Here is a 21,647-nt window from a genome sequence, read left to right as displayed (position 1 = left end):
AAATTGTATTCTGGATAATAGAAAACAAAAGACACTGAGAACTCTTTATAAAAAAAAATCCCTCTTTTCCCTACTTATTTCAAAACTTTAAAGTTTTTGTGAAAATTACTTTTTTGTTTGCTGGTATTACTTTCAAATTTTATTTTGCAGTTAGTTCCTTGTGTCTCATTTATTTTCATTTTTTTTTCTCCTTCATCTTTTTTTCTAATTGAAGTATAGACAGTTACAATGTATCAATTTCTGGTGTATAGCATAATGTCCCAGTCATAAATATACATACATATATTTGTTTTCATATTCTTTTTCATTAAAGGTTATTACAAGATACTGACTATAGTTCCCTGTGCTATACAGAAGAAATTTGTCTTTCATCTATTTTTATATATAGCAGTTAATCTTTGCAAATCTCAAACTCTTAATTTTATTCCTTCCCACCTCCTTTCCCCAGGTAACCATAAAATTGTTTACTCTGTCTGGGAGTCTGTTTCTGTTTTGTAGATGAGTTCATTAGTGTCCTCTTTTTTCTTTCTTTCTTTTTTTTTTTAGATTCCACGTATGAGTGATATCATATGATATTTTTCTTTCTCTTTCTGGCGTACTTCACTTAGAATGATGGTCTCCAAGTCCATCCGTGTTGCTGCAAATGACCTTATTTTATTCTTTTTTATGGCTGAGTAGTATTATGTTGTATAAATATACTACAACTTCTTTATCCAGTCATCTGTCAGTGGACATTTAGATTGCTTCCATGTGTTGGCTATTGTACGTAGTGCTGCTATGAACATTGGGGTGCACATATACCCAGGAGTGGGTTTGCTGAATCATATGGTAAGTCTATGTTTAGTGTTTTGAGGAATCTCCATACTGTTTCCATGAGGGCTGCTCTGCTTCATTTTTAAAGTTCTACTAGTCGAATCTGTTTGCAGCTACTTTTAAGTATAGCATTATGAGATTTAAGCATTTTCATCTGTGTTGAAAAGAATAAATGAATTTATACTCCTTTGACATAGGTCCCTATGCCCAGTTGACTTCCATTTGCCGCCAATTAAAGTAATGGGTTTCCCCAGAAGCATTGGTAAGAAACCTCTGCTCTTCCTCTTCATTCCTGCCCTTACACAACTCATTCATTTCTGATGTGACCATCACATTGATTTAGATGACTTAGAAATCTACTTCCCTGTGCTTGACTTCTCTCCTGAGCTGCAATTCCATTCCTCTCTCTTCCTGATAACCTGGTGGTCCTACACTTACTTCAACCAGTATGTCTTAAATCAAGCTCTGCTTTTTTCCTCTTAATTTCTGCTTGAGGTTTCCATATTTCTTTCAGTGAGGCCCTGTTCTCACTGCAACTGACAACTTCAGTCTGCCTTTGTGTTTTCCTTTCTCTCCCATCCCTAACATGCATGGCAGTCATTCGGGGCTGTCTCTTTGGCTCTTCCATTCTACTTCCTTCTCTTCTCATTTTTATTTCCCACCACCAGCACCCCTGGCCTTGACCCTATTCTCCTCATGCCTGGATTACAGCAAGGATTGCTTGACTGATCTCCCATTTTGCCCCCCACTCGCTTCTCTTTTCTCTTTTCGCATCTAGTTAATATGTACGTTAAGAATGGAACTATACCTTAGAACCCTTGTATTCCCAGGAGAGAAATTTCCACAAGGCAGCATTCAAATTCTGCTTTTTTTCTAAAAGGACAAAAGGTCATTTTTGGTGCTTTATTATATGTATCTGGTTATAAATTTGAAATTCAGTATTGTGCAGACTTCATTAAAAAATATTATGCAGGTATGCTCATTTTCTGTGATTATTAGTTGAATAAGAGGGTCCCTAAGGTTTTTTTCAACTTCTTTTAGTACATGTGCTGCCGAAGTGAGCACTGTTTTTTTCAACTTCTAAGTTTCTCACCTCCAAATTTCCATGATATTGGTAGTATAAGCAGGTTCTACGTGTACTACACAATGTGAAAAAAAAATCCATCACTTCGGCTGCTAACACACATTTTATTTGAAAAATATTTATTTAAATTGAGTAAGAAAAATTAAATTGAGTAAGAAAATCTTTTGTCTTATCTTCCTAGTTACTTAAAGGTTTTAAATTTACAATTGTATGTTCAGCTGTAAAGAGAATAAATAGACTTATATCTATTTTAAGCTAATATTTAAACTCAAGAAGAAATAATTCAGTCTGCCAAATGGGTTTACTTCTGGACTCTCAATTCTGTCCCATTGATCTATGTGTCTGCTTTTATGCCAGTGCCACATAGGGCTTTGTAATACAGTTTGAGACAGGAAGTGTGATACCTCCAGCTTTGTTGTTCTTTCTTAAGATTGCCTTGGCTATTTGGGGTCTTTTGTGATTCCATATGAATTTTAGGATTGTTTTTTATATTTCTATGAAGAACAGCATTGGAATTTTGATAGAGATTGCATTGAATCTATAGATGGTTATGGGTAGTGTGGACATTTTAACGATAGCAACCCCTATCCATTAACACTGAATATCTTTCCATTTATTTGTGTCTTCTTTAGTTTCTTTCATCAACCTCTTGTAGCTTTTGTTGTGTATATCATTCATTTTCTTGGTCACATTTGTTCCTAATTACTTTGTTGTTTTTGATGCTATTGTAAAAAGTACTGGTTTTTAAATTTCTTGTTCAGATAGTTCATTGTTAGTATATAGAAATAGGACTAATTTTTGCATATTGATTTAGTATCCTGAAACTTCACTGAATTTTTTTAACATTTTTTATTGATTTATAATCATTTTACAGTGTTGTGTCAAATTCCAGTGTAGAGCACAATTTTTCAATTATACATGAACATATATATATTCATTGTCACATTCCTTTCTCTGTGAGCCACCATAAGATCTTGTATATATTTCCCTGTGCTGTACAGTATAATCTTGTTTATCTATTCTACAATTTTGAAATCCCAGTCTATCTCTTCCCACCCCCCGAAAACTTCACTGAATTTGTTTATTAGTTGTAACATTTTTTGGTGGATCTTTATAATTTTCTGTAGATAAGATCTTGTCATCAGCAAATAGACGTAAGTTTACTTGTTTTCCAATTTGGATGCCTTTTATTTCTTTTTCTTATTTCTCTGGCTAGGACTTCCAGTACTATGTTGAAAAGGAATGATGAGATTGGGCACTCTTCTGTTGTTCCTGATCTCAGAGGGAAAGTGGGTGCCTGTGAGGTGGCAGGGGCCAGTTGCTGACATATGTATGCTGGCAGGGGCTGGGGCCAGAGGCAAGGGCCGGGGCCAACAGCAGGTGCACTAGCAGCTACAGGGGCCCTCGTTGTCAGTGTGCACTCCTGTGGCTGTAGGACCTAACCACGGGGGTTTGCATAGCCGTGAAGGCTGGTGACGAGAGCTGGGCCAGCGAGGTGCAAGTGCACAGCTAGAGGAGCTATCTGCAGTTAAGTCCAGCAGGGCAGGCCAGTGACAGGCGTTAAGGCCAGGTCTGGGCCCATAAGCAGCTGAAAAGGCCCTGGTTGTCAGCATTCACCCCTGTGGCTCCAGAGTCTCAGCCAGATTCCCTCAGTGAGTATCAGAGAAAAATGCCTTCATTAGTTCTCGAAACATGCTTTCTCCATCTCACAGGCTTTGGATTCCATTTCCTAGAGCATCTTCCCCCAACTTTGCCTGGCAATACCTACTCATTCTTTAGTAATCAGCCTAAAAGTCACCTCTTCAGAAATTTTCTTTAACCGGGTCTCCCTCTTATAATCTCCCATTAATTCCTTTATTTTTCTAATTTAGCTCATAGGACTTACCCCATATTTATTTGAGAGGTTATCTCTTTCATATCACACTGTCTAGGAAACCTGAGGCCCTGACTTGTTTTTCTCTCACTCCTTCTGGTTTTTGCTTTCTCTTTTCCTGATGTCCACAAAACACAGTGGTGGTCTGATTGTGCCCATCTCTTCCAAGCTCCCTGGTTAGTGAAATCACATCTGTAGCTTCAAATCAGCCATGGTGAGAGTATTTACACCATAGAAATGAGTAAACGTTACATATCAGGGGCCCTCTCCCCAGCTGGTTGTTAAACATTTCCCCCTAGACCACTGCACACATGTATTCATACATATAATTTTTACCGACCCATTGTGTTAGTCACTTTGCTAACTGGTTTGTGCTTTATCTCATTTAATAATAATTACGTTGTAGATACTGTTATATCCTCATTTCACAGGTAAGAAAATAACTTCGGAATTGCCAGATTCCTATCACCTGCAGTGTATATGCAACATATTTGGCAGTTAATATATAATAAATATTTTTATACAACTGAAAGAACAACTTGGTGCAGACAGGCCGTCAAAAGAAATACTGCTTATCTTTCTTCTGGTGTCTTTTACTTAATAAATAAATCCTTTTGTTGACTCTTTGCTACATCTGGGGTATTAATCTTCTGTTTTAAATGCTTTTAAATTGTAAGACATATTCATATTTTCTTAGTACCCTAACCCCTAATACTTTACCATAGTAACAATAATATAAGACAATTGAATATTATCTAGAAAGTTTAAAGAAAATAGGAGCTAAAAGTTGTGTACCAGGCCACATTGTCTTTCAGGTGTAAAGGCAACACACTAACATCTTTAACATGAAATAATTCAGGGAGATAAGAGTTCTTTCTTCCTGCGTAATCTACTATCCTGTGAAACCCAGCCCAAGCAAGAGGGGAATCAAAATACAGAACAAAAGGAAAGCTGCTGTAAAAGTATGGATGTTACTTTTAGAAGCTCTTAAAGTTTAGAACTTGAAACCTCTGTGAGAATTTTGATTGTAGAACTGAACTGAATCTAAATAAGTATTGAGCATAGAAAAATAATATGACAAAAAAGATGTGAAAGAAGATTAAGTAGGAAGGATTGTAAGACTAATACTTTATCTTTTACAGGGCATCAGTGTATATTACCTCAAGTTAAAGAAAATTATTCTTACTTCCTGAAGGTTTTGTGTATTATAGTCTTCTTCTTTTTTTTAATGGAAGATCTGGGGATTGAACCCAGGATCTCACGCATGCTAAACACATACTCTGCCACTGAGCTATACCCTCACTCCCCATCCTGTGTTATGGTTTTAACTGAATAGAGAATAATCTGTCTAAAACTTAGCTATGGATCTAGCTTAATAAAATGATCTCAATCTCTTCATAAATCTATCATGCTCATTTTTAATTTGTTCATATTCAGAGTCTAGCAAGTTGACTATGAAAAATTTGTACTTACATTTTGTCTGCTGTAATTAAACATACTGGTGAATAAGGAATCAACCCTGAGCTAGGCCTAAAGAATGAGTAATTTGGATATTGGGAATGAACTCTCTGCTTTAAATCCAACTGAAGAGCAAGGTTTACACAACTTCTGCTCTCTCCATTGGTGACAGAACACTGGCAAGGCATCCCAGGGTATGTTCTTGGGAAGCAAATGATCTGATTTCCCCATTTAGCCACCTTTGACTAATTATGCTAATTATAAAACAAGCTGCAGGGAGCAAGCAAGGATGATGACTTGAATTTTACTCTAAGAATTAGTTTTGTGTTGCTAAACAGAGGCGCAGGGTGGACTATTAAAACTGTTTCTGTATCTGTAAGAACTGTCTATGCAAAGAGAAGAGAAAAATTGGTTGGATGATTTATGGGGCTTGATCCTAAGTTTAAGAGACTTTCTCTAACAAAAGATTTTAGAAATGAGACCATTTTAAACTCAAGTACTTATATTTGACGTATTTTAAGTGGTGTACCCATACTTTGGAAAATATTATCCTCATTAATTGATAAATTATACAGTGTTCCTCATCTTGCTCCACTCCCCACCCCCCATACCATGCCATCTTTCTCTTTCTCCCATGCAACTGACATGTAAAATTTTTCATGGCAAATGAGTCAAACAAAATGCAAATTTTATTTATTTGAACTGTTATCATTGTATCACTGTTCTTTGGGTGAAAACTACTAGTGTGCTGGTGTAATTTTTCAGCATGTGCTGGCACACACACACAAAAGAATTTTTCGATTGTGAAATGGGGTGGCATTTTGGGCTGGGGTCTGTGTTCTCTGGGTGCAGTGTTTTTAATTGTGGAGGCATTCCTTGCCTTGATGACTACTGAGAGTACTTTTACTTTTCAAGGGCACTGTGTGTGATTTGAAATTATGAACTTCTAAAGCAGTCATTGCAGCCTTCTATTAGTATGATTTTCTGCTGCTTTTCATTACAGAGGTGAACTATATTAGCTGCATTATTTGTTAAAGAATCTTTCATGGACTACTCTAGAGACCTAACTACTATCTTTCACATTTCTTTTAAGGGGAAAAAATTGACTTGACTTTCAAGTTCAAGTTTATAAATAAAATTTTTGAACACAAACTATTTAAAAACTGGATTGCTAAAAAGATGAAGTTCTTTATTCATTTCATGCTGCAACAGCTATTATGGGGAAGGTTTATCAGGAAGAAAACAAAATACCTACCTTGGGTGGGGAACGGGATTGGTATACGATCTGTAAAGAAACTTGTAATTTAGTGAAACCATTAATAAGGTATAACAATGTAGGTTTAAGTGCTAAGTGAGTGATATCAGATATACATGTTATTGAAAGTTAGAACTCATAAAAATTTTCAGCTGAAAGAATATACCACAGTCTGTACCTATTTCCCTTTACTTAAACCACTTGCCATGTACTCTCGTGTATCAGAGAGGAGTATATATAGGAAATGCTTAAAAACTATTTTCCCATATTGAAATGATGAAAGCCTTCCTGTGGAGGTAAAAACATGAGCTATGCATCTTAATTGTTAATGCTATTATAATTTCATACTTTAATGTATTATATGTAACAAGTATTTATTGAGTAGTGTTGGTTGGAAAGGATACCCTATGAACCCTTTTCTAACAATAGTTTTTAGAAGTCATTTGGCTCTGCATTGATGACTTGCGTTACATACGTATCATGCAGATATTAAGCACAAATGGTCAGAGAATTACTCCAGAGTTTTCCCCAGGAGAACTGCATCCTTGGCTCTTTTCTTGCCATTCTTCAAGGGAGTTTATAACTTACATTTTTTATGGTACAGACTTGTGAACAATAAGGCATTCATTATTTGGATATTGGCAAAGCTAGTTGTAGACAACTCAAAAATGGGTGGACTGTGTTCCCTCACTAGTTTGTCTCTGGAATCTTCTTCATGCCCTCCTGTATCTTTCTTGTATTTTCCTCTATGAGTATTTGGGTCAAGTTCAGTTCCTTTACTTTTCCTGTAACTCTTCCCCTTAGTAATAGCTAGCATTCATTCTCCTTGCCATCCTCTGTCCTGAGTCCAGACTTGGTTTAGACATCCATCCTCTTCCCCAGAGCCGTATGCTGACCCATCTCCAGTCCTAGAGACTGAATTCTGATTGGTCTAATTCAATCATGGCAGTTCTGATTGGCTTGCCAGTGATTGATTCAGGTGTTGGTTTGTGGTATGTTTTAGGTCAATGCTACATGAATAACAGCATTCTGTGGACCTCTAGGAAAAGCTTCCTTGTTCTTACCAAAGATAAAATGAAAATAATGGCTTTCTTTCTGCCTGGAAATACTGTCATACTTGGGTATAATACCTGGAATATCTACTTCTTGATCTGAGGTTGGCATAGAGTCTGAGTATGGAGTCAATACATGGAAGAGGGCAGAGCCTAGAGAGCTACAGGAAGATAAAGGTAGAGCAGAGTCAACAACCGTTTTCATGTAAAGGGCCAGATAATAAATATTTTAGGATTTGTGGTCATATGATCTTGTCACAGCTACTTACATAAATGTCCAAGGTTATATTCCAATATAACTTTATTTAACAAACAGACGCACAAGAAAGTCAATAGACCAGATTTGGCCAATGAATTGTAGTTGCCAGGCCCTGAAGTAGAACCCGACCTCGTGTGTATTATGATCTGTTTCTACTCACAACACTTCTGATACCAAATGTGTGTGGGTTTTTCCTCAAACCAACAAATTCTCCAACTCTCTAGATGTCAAATGGGTGTCCTACAATTCAACTCAATTCTAACACAAACTACTGGGAGTTAGCACAGACCCTACAAGTTAGAGGTTCAGGCCCACAAATCTGCCTCCACTTTAGATGCTGATTGCAAGTCCTAGACCACCAGGGCTTCAGACCAACTGGCTGTAAATCAGGGGGTTCCCACAGCCCTCTCCTGAGGATCAATAATTTGCTAAAATGGCTAACAGAATACAGAAGAGTGTTTTCCTTGCTTTTATGGGTTTATTATAAAGGGTATAATTCAGGAACAGACAAATGGAAGAGGTACAAGATATGGGAGGAGGGGTTCACAGAACTTCCTTCCTCTTCTGGGCATGTCACCTTCCCAGCCCCTTGCTATATTCACCAACTCAGAAGTTCCTTAAACCTCATTATTCATGAGTTTTTTGTAGAACTTGATCTCCAGACCTGCATCCTGTTCTAGAGGTTGGTGGGTAGGGCTGAAAGTTTTAACCCTCTAGTCACTTGCTATTTCTGGTGACCAGTTCCACCATAAGCTCACTTAGGGGTCCCACAACCACATCACCTCATCAGCATAAACTCAGGTGTGAATAAAAGAGGCTTATTATGAACAGCGAAAGATACTCCTATCACTCAGGAAATTCTAAGGATTTCAGGAGCTTTGTGCCAGGAACCAGGGACAAAGACCAAATATATTTCTTACTTTATCACAATATATGTCTGGAGCTCCCCTATATTTATACTTCCTTCTGTATGAGACCATAAGTTTTCTATTTGATGAAAGCAATTGTATTTATGCTTTTTGTTACTTGTAGCCAAAAGCAGCCTCAGAATCTTGGTCTTGGATAATAGGGTAAGACAATAAGGTAAGATTATAGGTAAGATCTTCTCTGCTCCTAAGTGGTGTCTGTTTTATAAAAGAAGCCTTCTGGAAACAATATTACTCTTTGTTATTTAATCTATTGTTTCTAATGACTCAAGTCTTAGGCTTGATGAGAGGAAAGCAGAACTTTAAGTTGGTAGGAGGAGAACGCTAAATGCTGTTGTGCTAAGTTGCCCGCATTGCCCATGGAACCAGGCAGAGTGTATTTTGCTGAATGTACACTCTGATTGGTGTTGTGATGACTGCTGGCCTTTCTAGATGTGGATGCTCCTATTATCTCTTCTCACAAAATACGTGAATATGATATCTTTACTATTCCCCGTTGTGCCACTTTTGAGCTTTATGGAGCATTTGAAAAAGTTTATGTAAATGCTATTCAGAAATGGTAAAAATTGTTTCTGTGAGAGAGGAGACCACTGGTAACCTAAGAGAGACATGATTAAGATGCTCCTTCTAGCCTTGGTGTAAATCTTTGTAATGTAACTATGAAGTTTGTAATTCAGTTCTCCTGGCCACTTTGGAGTACACCAGGAATGTTCTATTTACTCTTTATGGGTTACTGTCATTTATTTCGTCAAGGGGTTGCGTCTTTAGAGTACTTCCATTCTTTTGGATTACATGTTGAGATAGACACAGATTATATATATATATATATATATATATATATATAAAATTGTAAGTAATATTTTATATATGCATATAAAATAGTAGTTATATTAGACTTATATTTTTCTCCCTTCATGTTGTATTTTTAACTGAACTGCGTGTAGAATCTCTTTGAGGATTATTGTATAGGAGGTCCAAGTACTGATAATTCTTTTGAAACAGATGAAAGCTAGAAGTAAGGAAAGAAGACACATAAGAAAGGAAACTTAATGCTACAGGCAATGAAAGAAAGCTATTAAAACTTTCAAAACTCAAAGCCTGCTTGAATAAAAAGTCTGATGAATATATTAAGACCTTGACCAACAAATCTTTAAGAGACTTGTGGTTAATTCACTTATTCTTTCTGCAGATGGGGTTGGACCCTGCACTCTAATTGCCTTTCTTCTGCTCTTTCCATCAACCTTTGTTACCAAGAGAGTCAGTTAAATTGTTTTCCTTGGATACAGTTTATCTCAGATGATTAAAAACAAAGTAAATGATGTTAGTATCTGCTAGTGTTAGCAAGTAACAGATCCTTTTGTGAGGATGATGATTTTACCATGCCATGTCTTCTGTCTATGACCTACAAAATTATAGTCAACAGTTACTGTAAGACCAGTCACAACAACCACAGGAGGAATTCTTTAAGAATCACTAGTTTGTCTTCTGTGGAAGGAAGTCCTTGTGGTAGTCCTATCTACCTACCTATGCAGTGAAATTTGGAAAATATTTTTCTATTTTATCTGTCCAAAGCTTTACTATTGTTATCTCTGCTTATATCCACCCTAGAAACACTTAGATTTCTGAGTTGACCAGGTAGAAGGATAGTTTGGAGTCCAGGGTATGAATCAGGAGTACACAAACAGAAATAAAACTTCAAGTATTATCTAATACCTGACTCCATATTTAAATCTACAGAGGAGTCTGATGAATTGAGAGTTGAATGAGTTTGAATTTGATCTGCATATAGAAAGTGAAAAAGAAGGGGGGAGCCAAGTTAAATATCAGTGAGCAAGAGGCAGCCTTCTCTGACTGCAGTCGTTTTTCTCTCCCAAAGTCAAAATACTGCCTAGTTTCTCCCTAGCTTGTAAAGATATTCAGGAAAGGATGCTTATGCTTATTTTGTGTTCCAGTTATTTTTGATGTTTCCAGGGCTGAGAGGTTTGGATAAATTGAACTATGAAAAGAATCAGGAAGTTTTGACTCTTTGAAATTAAAATATAAAATTTTACCATTAGAGATGATGGTTTTGTGAATAGTGTTGTTTTCCTAAGCACATACAGCAACTGAGGCTGGAATGGGAAGGAAGGAAGTTGTGGTAGCCCAGGGGTTGTATTTTATGTCAAAGGACTAATATTTACTTGCTCAGTCAATAAAGAACAGCTTTCACGTCAACCCTTTTTGTTTTTTCCTGATAAGCACAGCAGGATTTAGAGTAGAACTTTCTTTTTTATTATCCTAAGGAGAATTAAGCATAATATTTTTTTTCATATTTATTGAAATCTCATTTCAGTACCATGTGATGGGAGCTAGAGACATACTTCCAGGATAAGGAAGCTTATCTTCCAGAACTCACTCCAGTCTTCCTTCCATTCCCACATATCCCAGTTCTTCACTGTCTCTCACCAAGCATAGCAAAATGTGGGGACAATGTGTACCCTGAGAAGACTTAAGTATGTATTTTTTTGTCGCACTTGAGAACTTGGAGAAATAGTTCTTGATTTGATCCAAGGTGGAATTCAGATTGTAAGCATATCAGTTCTTAGAGAGAAATGCATGTCTGGTTGCTGAAGATACTGGTTTATTTTCATCTGACCTGATTAGAAAATTCATATTAGAGTATACAAAGAGGACTGAGACTCTCAGACACCAAAGCTTATTGCTCCTTTCTTAATATGGGTAGTCCCCAAGGCTTCACTTACCATTCTTTTCTTAACCTAAGGACTCCCCTTGGGCATTCTCACTCACTCCCATAGACTCAATTTTCTACTGTCTACCATCTCTATCTCAAATTAAGACCTCTCTCTCCCCAAACCAAGCACTAAATATGCAACTGTTTCTCCAATGTGCCATTAGATGCCACTTAGGACATGTTTAGGACTCAAGTCATTGCCTCTTCCCTTCAACCAGATGTTCCTTCTGTGTTCCTTAATGCTTCTGATACACACATTTGCTCAATTGTCCATTCAACCTCAGAAGGATACTTCATATTTATTTATTCTCTTCATTCCCAAAGTCACTGCTCTAGCTCTGGTCTTCTCCTCTTGTCTATTGTCATTATCTCCTAGATAAATCCTTGCCTCTGCACCTCAATCTTGAACATCATTTTTTTTTTTCAGATTTACTGAGGTATTATTATTTTAAATATCTGCAGACAAGAAAATGCATGTATTTAAAGCATACAATATGAGGACTTTTGAAATCATCACTGCCTAAATTAATGACTATACCATTCATCCTCAGAAGATTCCATGTGTTCCCTTATAATCCCGTGCTCACTCTCCTCCCCACATAGCTCTGTTCCAAGGCAGTCACTGATCTTCTTTCTGTTACTATAGATGTTTGCATTTCCTAGAATTTGGTGTAAGTGGAATGTTCTTTTTCTGACTTTTTTCACTCAACATAAGTATTTATTCCTTTCCAATTAGGATTGCTTTTTGTTTCTTTATCTTGCTTTATTGTCTTTGCTAGAAATCCCAGTAGAATGTCGAACACAAGGAACAAGAAAGGAATCTTTGCCTTGTTCTTGATACCAGTCTTTGTTAAATATAATGTTAGTTGTAGGTTTAGCACAGACGTCTTTTATCAAGTTGAAGAATTCTCTAATTTGCTATGGTTTTTATACATTTTATTTCTATATATGTTATAAATACTACAATATATTTTTTTCCTTAATTACTCAATTATCTTTTAAGTAAAGTTTTAAAAATTGAAAAATAATTATTTCCAGTACTCTTCATTCTTTTGATAGATCCAGATTTCCATATGGTATTACTTTTCTTCTACCTGGAGGACCACCTTTTAATATTTTTTGTAATATATGTCTTCTATCTATGAATTCTTCAGATTTTGCATGTTATGAATAAGTCTCTATTTAATCTGGTTTTGGAAAAATATTTGATCTGGGTATAAAATTCTCAGTTGACAGTTGTCTTTTGTTTCAGTGTTTTAAAGATATTGCTTGATGCCTTCTGTCTTACATTGTTTCTAGGAAAAACCCTGCTGTTGTTCCTGCCTTTTGTTTCTCTGTGTGTAATGTCTCCTCCCCCCCCCCCCGCCACTTCTTTTATGACTTTCTGTTTATCATTGGTTTTTAACCATTTGGATTATGAGGAACCTTGGTGTTATTTCATGCATGTTTCTGTGCTTGGGGTTTATTTATCTCCTTGAATCTGTGGGTTTATAGTTTGTATTCATTTTGGGAAATTTTGTCCAGTATGTCTTCAGAAGTTTTTTCTGTCCAACTTCTTTTTATCTTTCCTTCAGAGATTCAATGCAAGCATATTAGGAACCTTGAAGTTCTCCTACAGCTCATTGATACTCATTTCAGTTTGGGGCAGGGTGGACTTTTTTTTCTCTTGGGTAGTTTATCTCATTTTGGATAGTTTCTGTTACTATGTTTTCAGGTTCATTGACACTTTTTTCACTAGTGTCTGATCTTCTGTTAATTCCTATCCAGTTTATTTTTCATCTCAGACTTTTTTTTTTGTATCTAGGGTTCAGTTTAGGTGTTTTAAAAAATGTCTTTTAAATCTCTACTTAACCATGTTCAAACATTTCCTTACTTTGGCATTTGGAATATAGTTATAACTTTTAATGTGCTTGTGTCCTAATTCTTTAACCTTTACCTTTTCTCAGTCTGTTTCTGTTGATTGGTTTTTCTCCTCATTGTGGGCTATATTTTACACCTCCTGTCTGAAGCCAGAAACCTCTCTCCACCCAGAAATCTGGGCAGTCAACCATAGGGCTCAGTTAATTTCCCCCTTCTCAGGAGTCAGTGTTGGCACTCCTTGTTGCCAATATCCAAAAACCTTGTTTCACCTCTCTTGTCTAGTTTTTTTGGTTGTTTCAGGCAGAAGGTTAAATCTGGTTCCTGTTGTTCCATCTGGACCCAAACCCAGAGTTTCTTTATAATTAATTTTTTAAACTATTGCTTGAATTATTGTTCTGATTATCTGGTCTAATTTTGTCATTGTCTTACTTAAAAATGTTTGGTGAAGACTTTTTACCTTCAAATTCCTAACCTTTAGTAGAGCATATAAGGCCCTTCACATTATGACTCTTTCCACACTCACTTTAGGCCATTGATTTCTTCCTTTCCCCACTCCACCTTCTATACACATAGGGTACCTTGTAGTTAATCACAGTCAATTAACCAAAGTTTCTGGCATACACCTTCCTGTTGTTTTGATCATGTTTCAGTGCATACCCCTTTTCCTTCTCAGGCTATGCGATCATAACTACTCTGCACGTCCGTATGTCCCAGTTCAGATATAACCTCTTCTGTAAAGCCTTCTGCGATGTTCTCTCCAGTATCCCTGGCAAGATTAATAAGCCTGGTGTTTCCTCAGCAGGATATTTCTGTTCTTTATGGAACTCTTACCATAGGACCTTCACTAGAATGAGAGGCCTTCTAGAGCAGCATTTGGCAAATTTATTCTCTGAAAGGCCAAAGAGTTAATGTTTTAGAGTTTGAGGGCCTTACAAGTCTTTACTGTATATTATTACTTGTTTTTCTTTACAGTCCTTTGAAAATATGAAATCAATCCTCAGATTGGGGAGTAAGCAAAAACATGGTGCTGCAGGCTGCAGTCTGCTGACATCAGCCTTAGAGGAGGGAGACTGAATTTCATTCTCTCTCCTGGTAGACTACCTGACCCTGAGAAGATGCTCAGTAAAAATGTGCAGTTCTTTAATAATGGACATAAAATATCCTATAATATTTGAATGTTTCCTATGTGACAGTAACTCACCTAAGAATTTAACATGGGTTCTATAATTTGGTTTGTGCAAAATCAGGTCATATTGTCAGCATCTATTTATTGGTGAGGCAGTCGTGGCATGGAGAAGCTGAGGGACTTAGCAGAGATCATGCAGCTCCATGCCTTGAATTCATTAGAGAAGAAGTAGGACTAGGGCAGCGGCAGTTGGCTGTGCTGGGTTAGGCTCCCAAAGAGGACAGAACATCCTTGCAATTGATGTATTCAACATCCCTCTCATTCATGGAAAACAAACATATGTTGACATGTATCTACAGAATCTTTGACCTAAAAGATTTCATGAGTTTCAGGAATAAGTAACCACATATACTCATTTTTATACTTATCATAAAGTTTGGAGAAAATAACAAAATTGGGTTTCCTAGAAGATAGGCATTACTTTTTAAAACATGAAAAGCCTTGAATGTTTTGCCATCATCATATTTGTTTCCTTAAAATCTAGAGAACTCTTATTCCTTTTCAGATACAATAATATCCTTCAAACAGAACACTTTGTCTATACCAGTTTTCTTCAAAGCATATCTAGTTGAGTTCGAAGCTAAAGAAACATATTATTTTAAGCCATACACAAATGTTTGGTTTATTTTTTAGATTTCTTGACCAAATGGAAAAGGTAATTGTCTCTGTGTTTTACAAAGAAAACACATTACCTCATGGCTGACAGTTTGTGACAGAGTGAACAAATGTGAGGTGATACTAAGAATTTTGGTAATGCCTTTTGGAAATCCAACAGACTAGAGTCATTAACAGGGTGAAACTGGAACTCCAATAATCAGTCAAACCATCATCATGAAACAAAATAACACCCTCAAAGCACCTGCCATTTACCATTAAGTGGTCATGATCTTTATATGAAAAATTACAGTGGCGTAAAAAGCACCTCTGTCAAAATTAGCTTTTCACAAAGCAGATGCTGTTTGACTGCTGTAACTTTAAGCAATAATTATTATTAGGCCAGTTTAAAGAAAATGAGTAGGTAGTTTGGATTTAAATATACAACATATTTACGTCAAGAGCAGTATTGTGAAGAATGTTAATTTTCCCCAATGGAAAATAAATATGTTTTAGCAAATGTCAGCCGTACCTGTCCCTGCACTGAATTCTGCCAGCTGGGGAACAAACACGAGAGAGCTGTAGGGGAGTGGTGGTCCTGAACCTGAATTGGGCTGTTGCCAAAGCAAGAGCCCATTTTTTGGAATTGTGCAACTGGCATTTATTTCAGTTTCTAAATATGAATCACTTTGACTTTTCATCACTGACATTTCTTCTTCCTTCCAGCATTGTATGTTGCTTATGTCATTGTCTTCCTAGCATTGTTATTGACACCAAAACAAACAGAAAGTGGTAGGATAAGCAAAAAATGAAAATGATGTGGTAGCAGCATAAATATGGACTGTGTGTGGGTGGGTTGCTATGGGGTGATCCCTGCCTCCTCTTGCAAATATCACAGTTACCTCTGAGAATTAGGGGAAACTGGAATTGTAAATATCATTCTACGTTCTTTTAAAATAGATTCCAGTATTGTGTCCTTCTTGGACACATCATTCCTAATCACTGGTTCAGCTTAAGTCAGGTCTTGTGGCCGAATGCTGAGAGGACGGGGGCTAAGTCCACTTGACTGGTCAGGGGACATTTGGGAGGAGACAGTTACTGAGTCCACAGCCTTGGCTCACCTGGAATAAAGCCACACACTTTCCCATGGCAAAACTAGCCATCACACAACAGGTGTAGGGGTGGGAACTCTTACTAAATTCAACAAGGAATTTCTCACATATTTTATTTGGAGAGCAGAAGCACATGGAGTGACAGGTGGGGTGAGAGGTCATGGGATTACCATTTGATGGTGTAGTTGATTTAGTAATGTACATATTTCTAAAGAGTTGAGCAAATGCTATAGGTAAGTTGGGAATATTTTTGACTTAATTATATTTTTCATTTGTTTATTTTTCTTTCCTACATATATAAGTAATGGCTCTCTGAAAGAATTAGAATCCAGCTAATGATTTACTCATTTCTGCCTTTTTTTTTCTTTAAGAATAATTTACATTCAGTGACAAATTAGGCTTCCTCTGTATCATGTACCTGATCATAGGTTAAGTCTCTGTGAAAATGACATTGCATTTTTTGGATCATTATGAAATATCAAGCTCACTGGAAAGGGCTTTCCTAGATGGTTTTGTACATTGCTCTCTCCTCCATAATTCCATTGATATCTTCCTTTATTCTCTCTTGGGGCCACTTTTTCTTTAGTTTTCATAGCATGTAGTCTCCATGCCTTTTCTTTTTCTGTGTGGGTAATGTTGGTTTTAAAGCCATTCTCTTATCCATTTCCTCTTCTTTTCCATTGAAATGTTCCACAAGTCCCTGATCTGTCACACTCTGGGCAATATCATGGCATCAACTTTCACCTTCGTGGGTCTGTATCACTGACCCCAAATCTCTCTCAAATTCCTGATCTCTATTTGTTTCCTATTGCAATTGTAACTTCATTCATGGCTTCCGTTTCAAAGTAACAAGCCCTAAACTCACTATCTTTCTAACAAACCTTCCAAACGTATTCATATATTTAGAGCAAATTTATACTTGATACAACTTTAAATTCCTCTCACACCTGCACAGTTCCTTATTTATAGCCAGTGGTTAGTAGATGCCCAGTATATCTTAAAACTTTCTTACATTACTTGAAAAAAGAAACAAAAGATTTATTCTTTATTCTCAGCCAGCATTATTTATTATTCATGGTAAAGGTTCCCTTATTCTTTCTCTTAAGAGTTGCATTTGAACTTGTAGAAACCACAAGTTCACAAGCATATGGGAGTCAACATTAATCTTGGAGGAAGTGGTCCAATGCACTTTAGGAAAACTAAGGCCTAGAGGCAGAGCGTGGCTAATCTAAGATGCAGGTCAAGTTGTGAGCAGCTGATAGTCTCTGTTGCTGAGGCTGCTGGAGAGTTCTGTGCTCTTGGGCTAGCATGTTTTCTTTTTGATTGTTCTAAAATAATCTGTTTGTGGCCTAGGAGTAGTAATGAGAGAGCTCAAATAAAGTTTCTTTCAAACTCAAATAATTTCCAAAGGGAAAAATTATTCATCATTTACAAAGAGACTATAACACATATGGATCAATGAATTGATGTCCAGAATAGAGAGCCCAGAAATCACTCATAGACTTAAAGTTCAATTAATCTTCGACAAAGGAGGCAAAAATACACAATAGAGAAAAGACAGTCTCTTCAGCAAATGATGTTGGGGAAATCTGGACAGCTGCATGTAAATCAATTAAGTTAGACCAATCTCTCACACCATACTAAAAAATAAACTCAAAATGGATTAAAGACTCAAATATAAGACAAGACCCAATAAACCTCTAGAAGAAAACATAGGCAAAACATTCTCTGACATAAATCTTAGCAATGTTCTTCTAGCTCAGTCTACCCAGGCAATAGAAATAAAAGCAAAAGTAAACAAATGGGACCTAATTAAAGTTATAGGCTTTTGCACAGCAAAGGAAACCATGAACAAAACAAAAAGACAACCTATGGAATGGGAGAAAATATTTGCAAAAGATGAGACTGACAAGGGCTTAATTTCCAGAATACATAAACAGCTCATACAACTTAAAAAAAGAAACAACCGAATCCAAAAATGGGCAGAAAACCTAAACATGCAGTTCTCCAATGAAGACATACAAATGGCCAATAGGCATGTGAAAAAAAAAGCTCAATATCAATAATTATCAGAGAAATACTAATCAAAACTACAGTGAGGTATCACCTCACACCAGTCAGATGGCCATCATTAAAAAGTCCACAAACAATAAATGCTGGAAAAGGTGTGGAGAAAAGGGAGCCCTCCTACACTGTTGGTGAGAATGTAGTTTGCTGCAGCCGTTATGGAAAACAGTATGGATATTCCTTAAAAAACTAAAAATAGGTTTATGTAAATATGATCCAGCAATCCCACTCCTGGGCATATATCCAGAGGGAACTCTAATTGGAAAAGATACATGCACCCCAGTGTTCATAACAGCACTAGTTACAATAACCATGACATGAAAAAAACCTAAATGTCCATTGATAGATGACTGGATAAAAAAAGATATGGTATATTTATACAGTGGAATACTACTCAGCTGTAAAAAAAAAGAATGAAATAATGCCATTTGCAGCAACATGAATGGACCTGGAGATTGTCAATCTAAGTGAAGTAAGCTGGAAAGAGAAAGAAAAATACTGTATGATATCATTTATATGTGGAGTCTTAAAAAAAGACACAAATGAACTTATTTACGAAACAGAAACAGACGCACAGACATAGAAAACAAACTTATAGTTACCAATGGGGGAAGGGAGTTGGGAAGGAATAAATTGGGAGATTGAGATTTACAGATACTAACTACTCTATATAAAATAGATAAACAGCAAGTTCATACTGTAAAGCACAGGAAGCTATATTCAATATCTTGTAGTTACCTGTAATGAAAATGAATATAAAATGGAATATATGTATGTATATGTATGACTAAAACATTATGCTTTATACCAGAAACTGACTCAATTTTAAACTTGAAGAATGAGACGATTCAGACTGCTGAATATTTGTGGTACTTAACTATGAGAAGCACTGGAAGCAATGAGATAGGAAGACATTAATGTACATAGGTTCTTCCTGATGTCAATAGCTGACTCACAGACTTTGCCTATGTAGGACTACTCATTTGTATACTGCCTTTCCTTGCTTCTATTACAAAGTCCTTATTTGTTTCCTGCTTTCTTCAAGTTTCACTTAGAGAGTGATTTTCCTCTTCTGTAAAATGGAGATTGTAATGTTAACCTCATTGGATCCAGGAGATTTTAATTAGAGAATGTGTATGAAGGACCTGATTCAAAGCATGCACTTAGTTACTATTAGTTTCCATATCTTCTTTGTCCTCTAGCCAAGAGACAACAGATACGTAGAGTATATGTTGCCATTCCCTATTTTATGCCCAAATTAGACATGTCAAAATCTTCCTAGTCCTTTCTGGTTGAGCCCAAGGGGAGCCTTAGAATTCCTTTCAGTGCCCGTGTCGAGCAGCTACTATTGATCAGATGGAGTTCACACATGAGATAAAACTTGTCATCTTGTCCTGGATAAATGAGAGTTTTTTTTTTTCTTTTCGTTTCCAAATATGATTCAGCTGCATCTGTCTGCTTAGTTCCCACCCCCATCTCAGTCTAGCACTTTGCCTTCTGACTTTGCATTAGAACTGGTTTTAACCATGTTCTCTTTTGATTTCTGTTTCTTTTCCTTTACTCTAATTGGTTTCAAGAAACCAAAGATATGGTTTTCCAGGGCTTGGATATACAAAGTTACACTATGCTGAGTTGATTGTCGTAACTTTGTCACTTTGGTTATTCTTCTGTTTTATCTAAAGAAAAAAGTGTTTCCCATTTGATTTAGCAAAACATATGGAAGATTTTAGTCTCAAAGATAATTTTTTGAAAGCTTGAAGTCCAAATTGAAAAAAAAATTAGACTCTGAATTATTATTATGGAGACACTTCCCTATAAATCATAGATATCCTAGTTTGAACATATTCTATTTTGGGATTTTGGAAAATCCGTGAGTAATTTCTAGTCCTTAGCTGTGTAATCTGTAAAATCAGAATAAACCTCTCTGTTTGTTATGAGGACTTAATGAAGAGAATTCATGAAGAGTGCTCACTGAACAGAGACTGTCACTGAATAGGGATTCAAACATCACAGAAATTATTAATTTATCCAAATGTATTTTCACTGTAAAGAACAAGGACAGTAATTCTGTAAATTTTCTGCTGAGAAAATATCATCTCATTTCCTTCTTCTGAAAGAATGCTTGACCTTTGACAAAAATCTCAAACTTAAGCAAAAAATTGCTGAATAAGCTAGTTTGCCAGACTTGGTGAGAGATAATAAAAGTTCTTTTACATGTGGAGCATCTTTTCTTTCTTTTTAATAAAATAATTACCTTCAAGTATTCTAGAGAAACCTAAGATGATTTTTTTGAAATTGGAAACAAGATCAATTAGGAGGCTACTGCAGTGATCTAGTTGAGAAATGGTGGTAGCTTGAGTTGGATAGGAACAGCAGTGATAGTAAGAATTATTCAGATTCTGTAAATATTTGAAGACAGAGCTGACAGGATTTCCGGGTCGATTGGATATAAGATATAGGTCAGTGATGACTCTATGGTTTTTGGCCCAGGCAGTTAGAAGAATGAAGTTGCTGTATTTCATACCAATTCTCCTCACAAGGTACAGTTGAAAATTTATCTATCAGGGGCTAAGAGAGGTCTTGGTACAGTCTTGATTTTTTTCTTTCATCTTCTGGTTCTGAGCAGTCCTCCAGCTTTGTTCAATTTGTACCTGATTCAGGTCAAATGCATAACCTTCTCATACTACGATTATTAGACTAACTGAAGAGAATTTTATTTTTATTGAAGTTTGGTTGTCAGACAGTGTTGTGTTAGTTTCTGGTGTACAGCATGGTGATTCAGTACATATATATATTTCTTTTATATTCTTTTTCATTGTATGTTATTATAAGATATTGAATGTAGTTCCCTGTGCTGTGCAGTAGGACTTTGTTGATTATCTATTTTATATATAGTAGTTTATATCTGCTAACCCCAAACTCCTAGTTTACCCCTCTCCTTTCCCCTTTCCTCTTTGGTAACCTTACTTTTGTTTTCTATGTCTGTAAGTCTCTTTCTGTTTTATAAAGAAGTTCATTTGTATCATTTTTTTAAGATTCCATATATAAGTGATATCATATGATACCGTCTTTCTCTGTTTCACTTACTTCACATAGTATGATGATCTCCAGGTCCATCTATGTGCAAATGGCATTATTTCATTCTTTTTTGTGACTGAGTAGTATTCCATTGTATAAATATACCACAGCTTCTTTAGCCAGTCCTTTGTCAATGGACATTTAGGTTGCTTTCATGTCTTGGCTATTGCAATAGTGCTTCTATAAACATTGGGGTGCATGTGTCTTTTCCAGTTAGAGTTTTCTCCGAGTATATGCCCTGGAGTGGATTGCTGGATCGTATGATAACTGTATTTTTAATTTTTAAAGGAATCTTCATC

This window comes from Vicugna pacos, chromosome 3 (assembly GCF_048564905.1).
Source record: "Vicugna pacos chromosome 3, VicPac4, whole genome shotgun sequence".
NCBI lineage: Eukaryota > Metazoa > Chordata > Mammalia > Artiodactyla > Camelidae > Vicugna > Vicugna pacos.
This window is presented reverse-complemented; position numbering follows the sequence as displayed.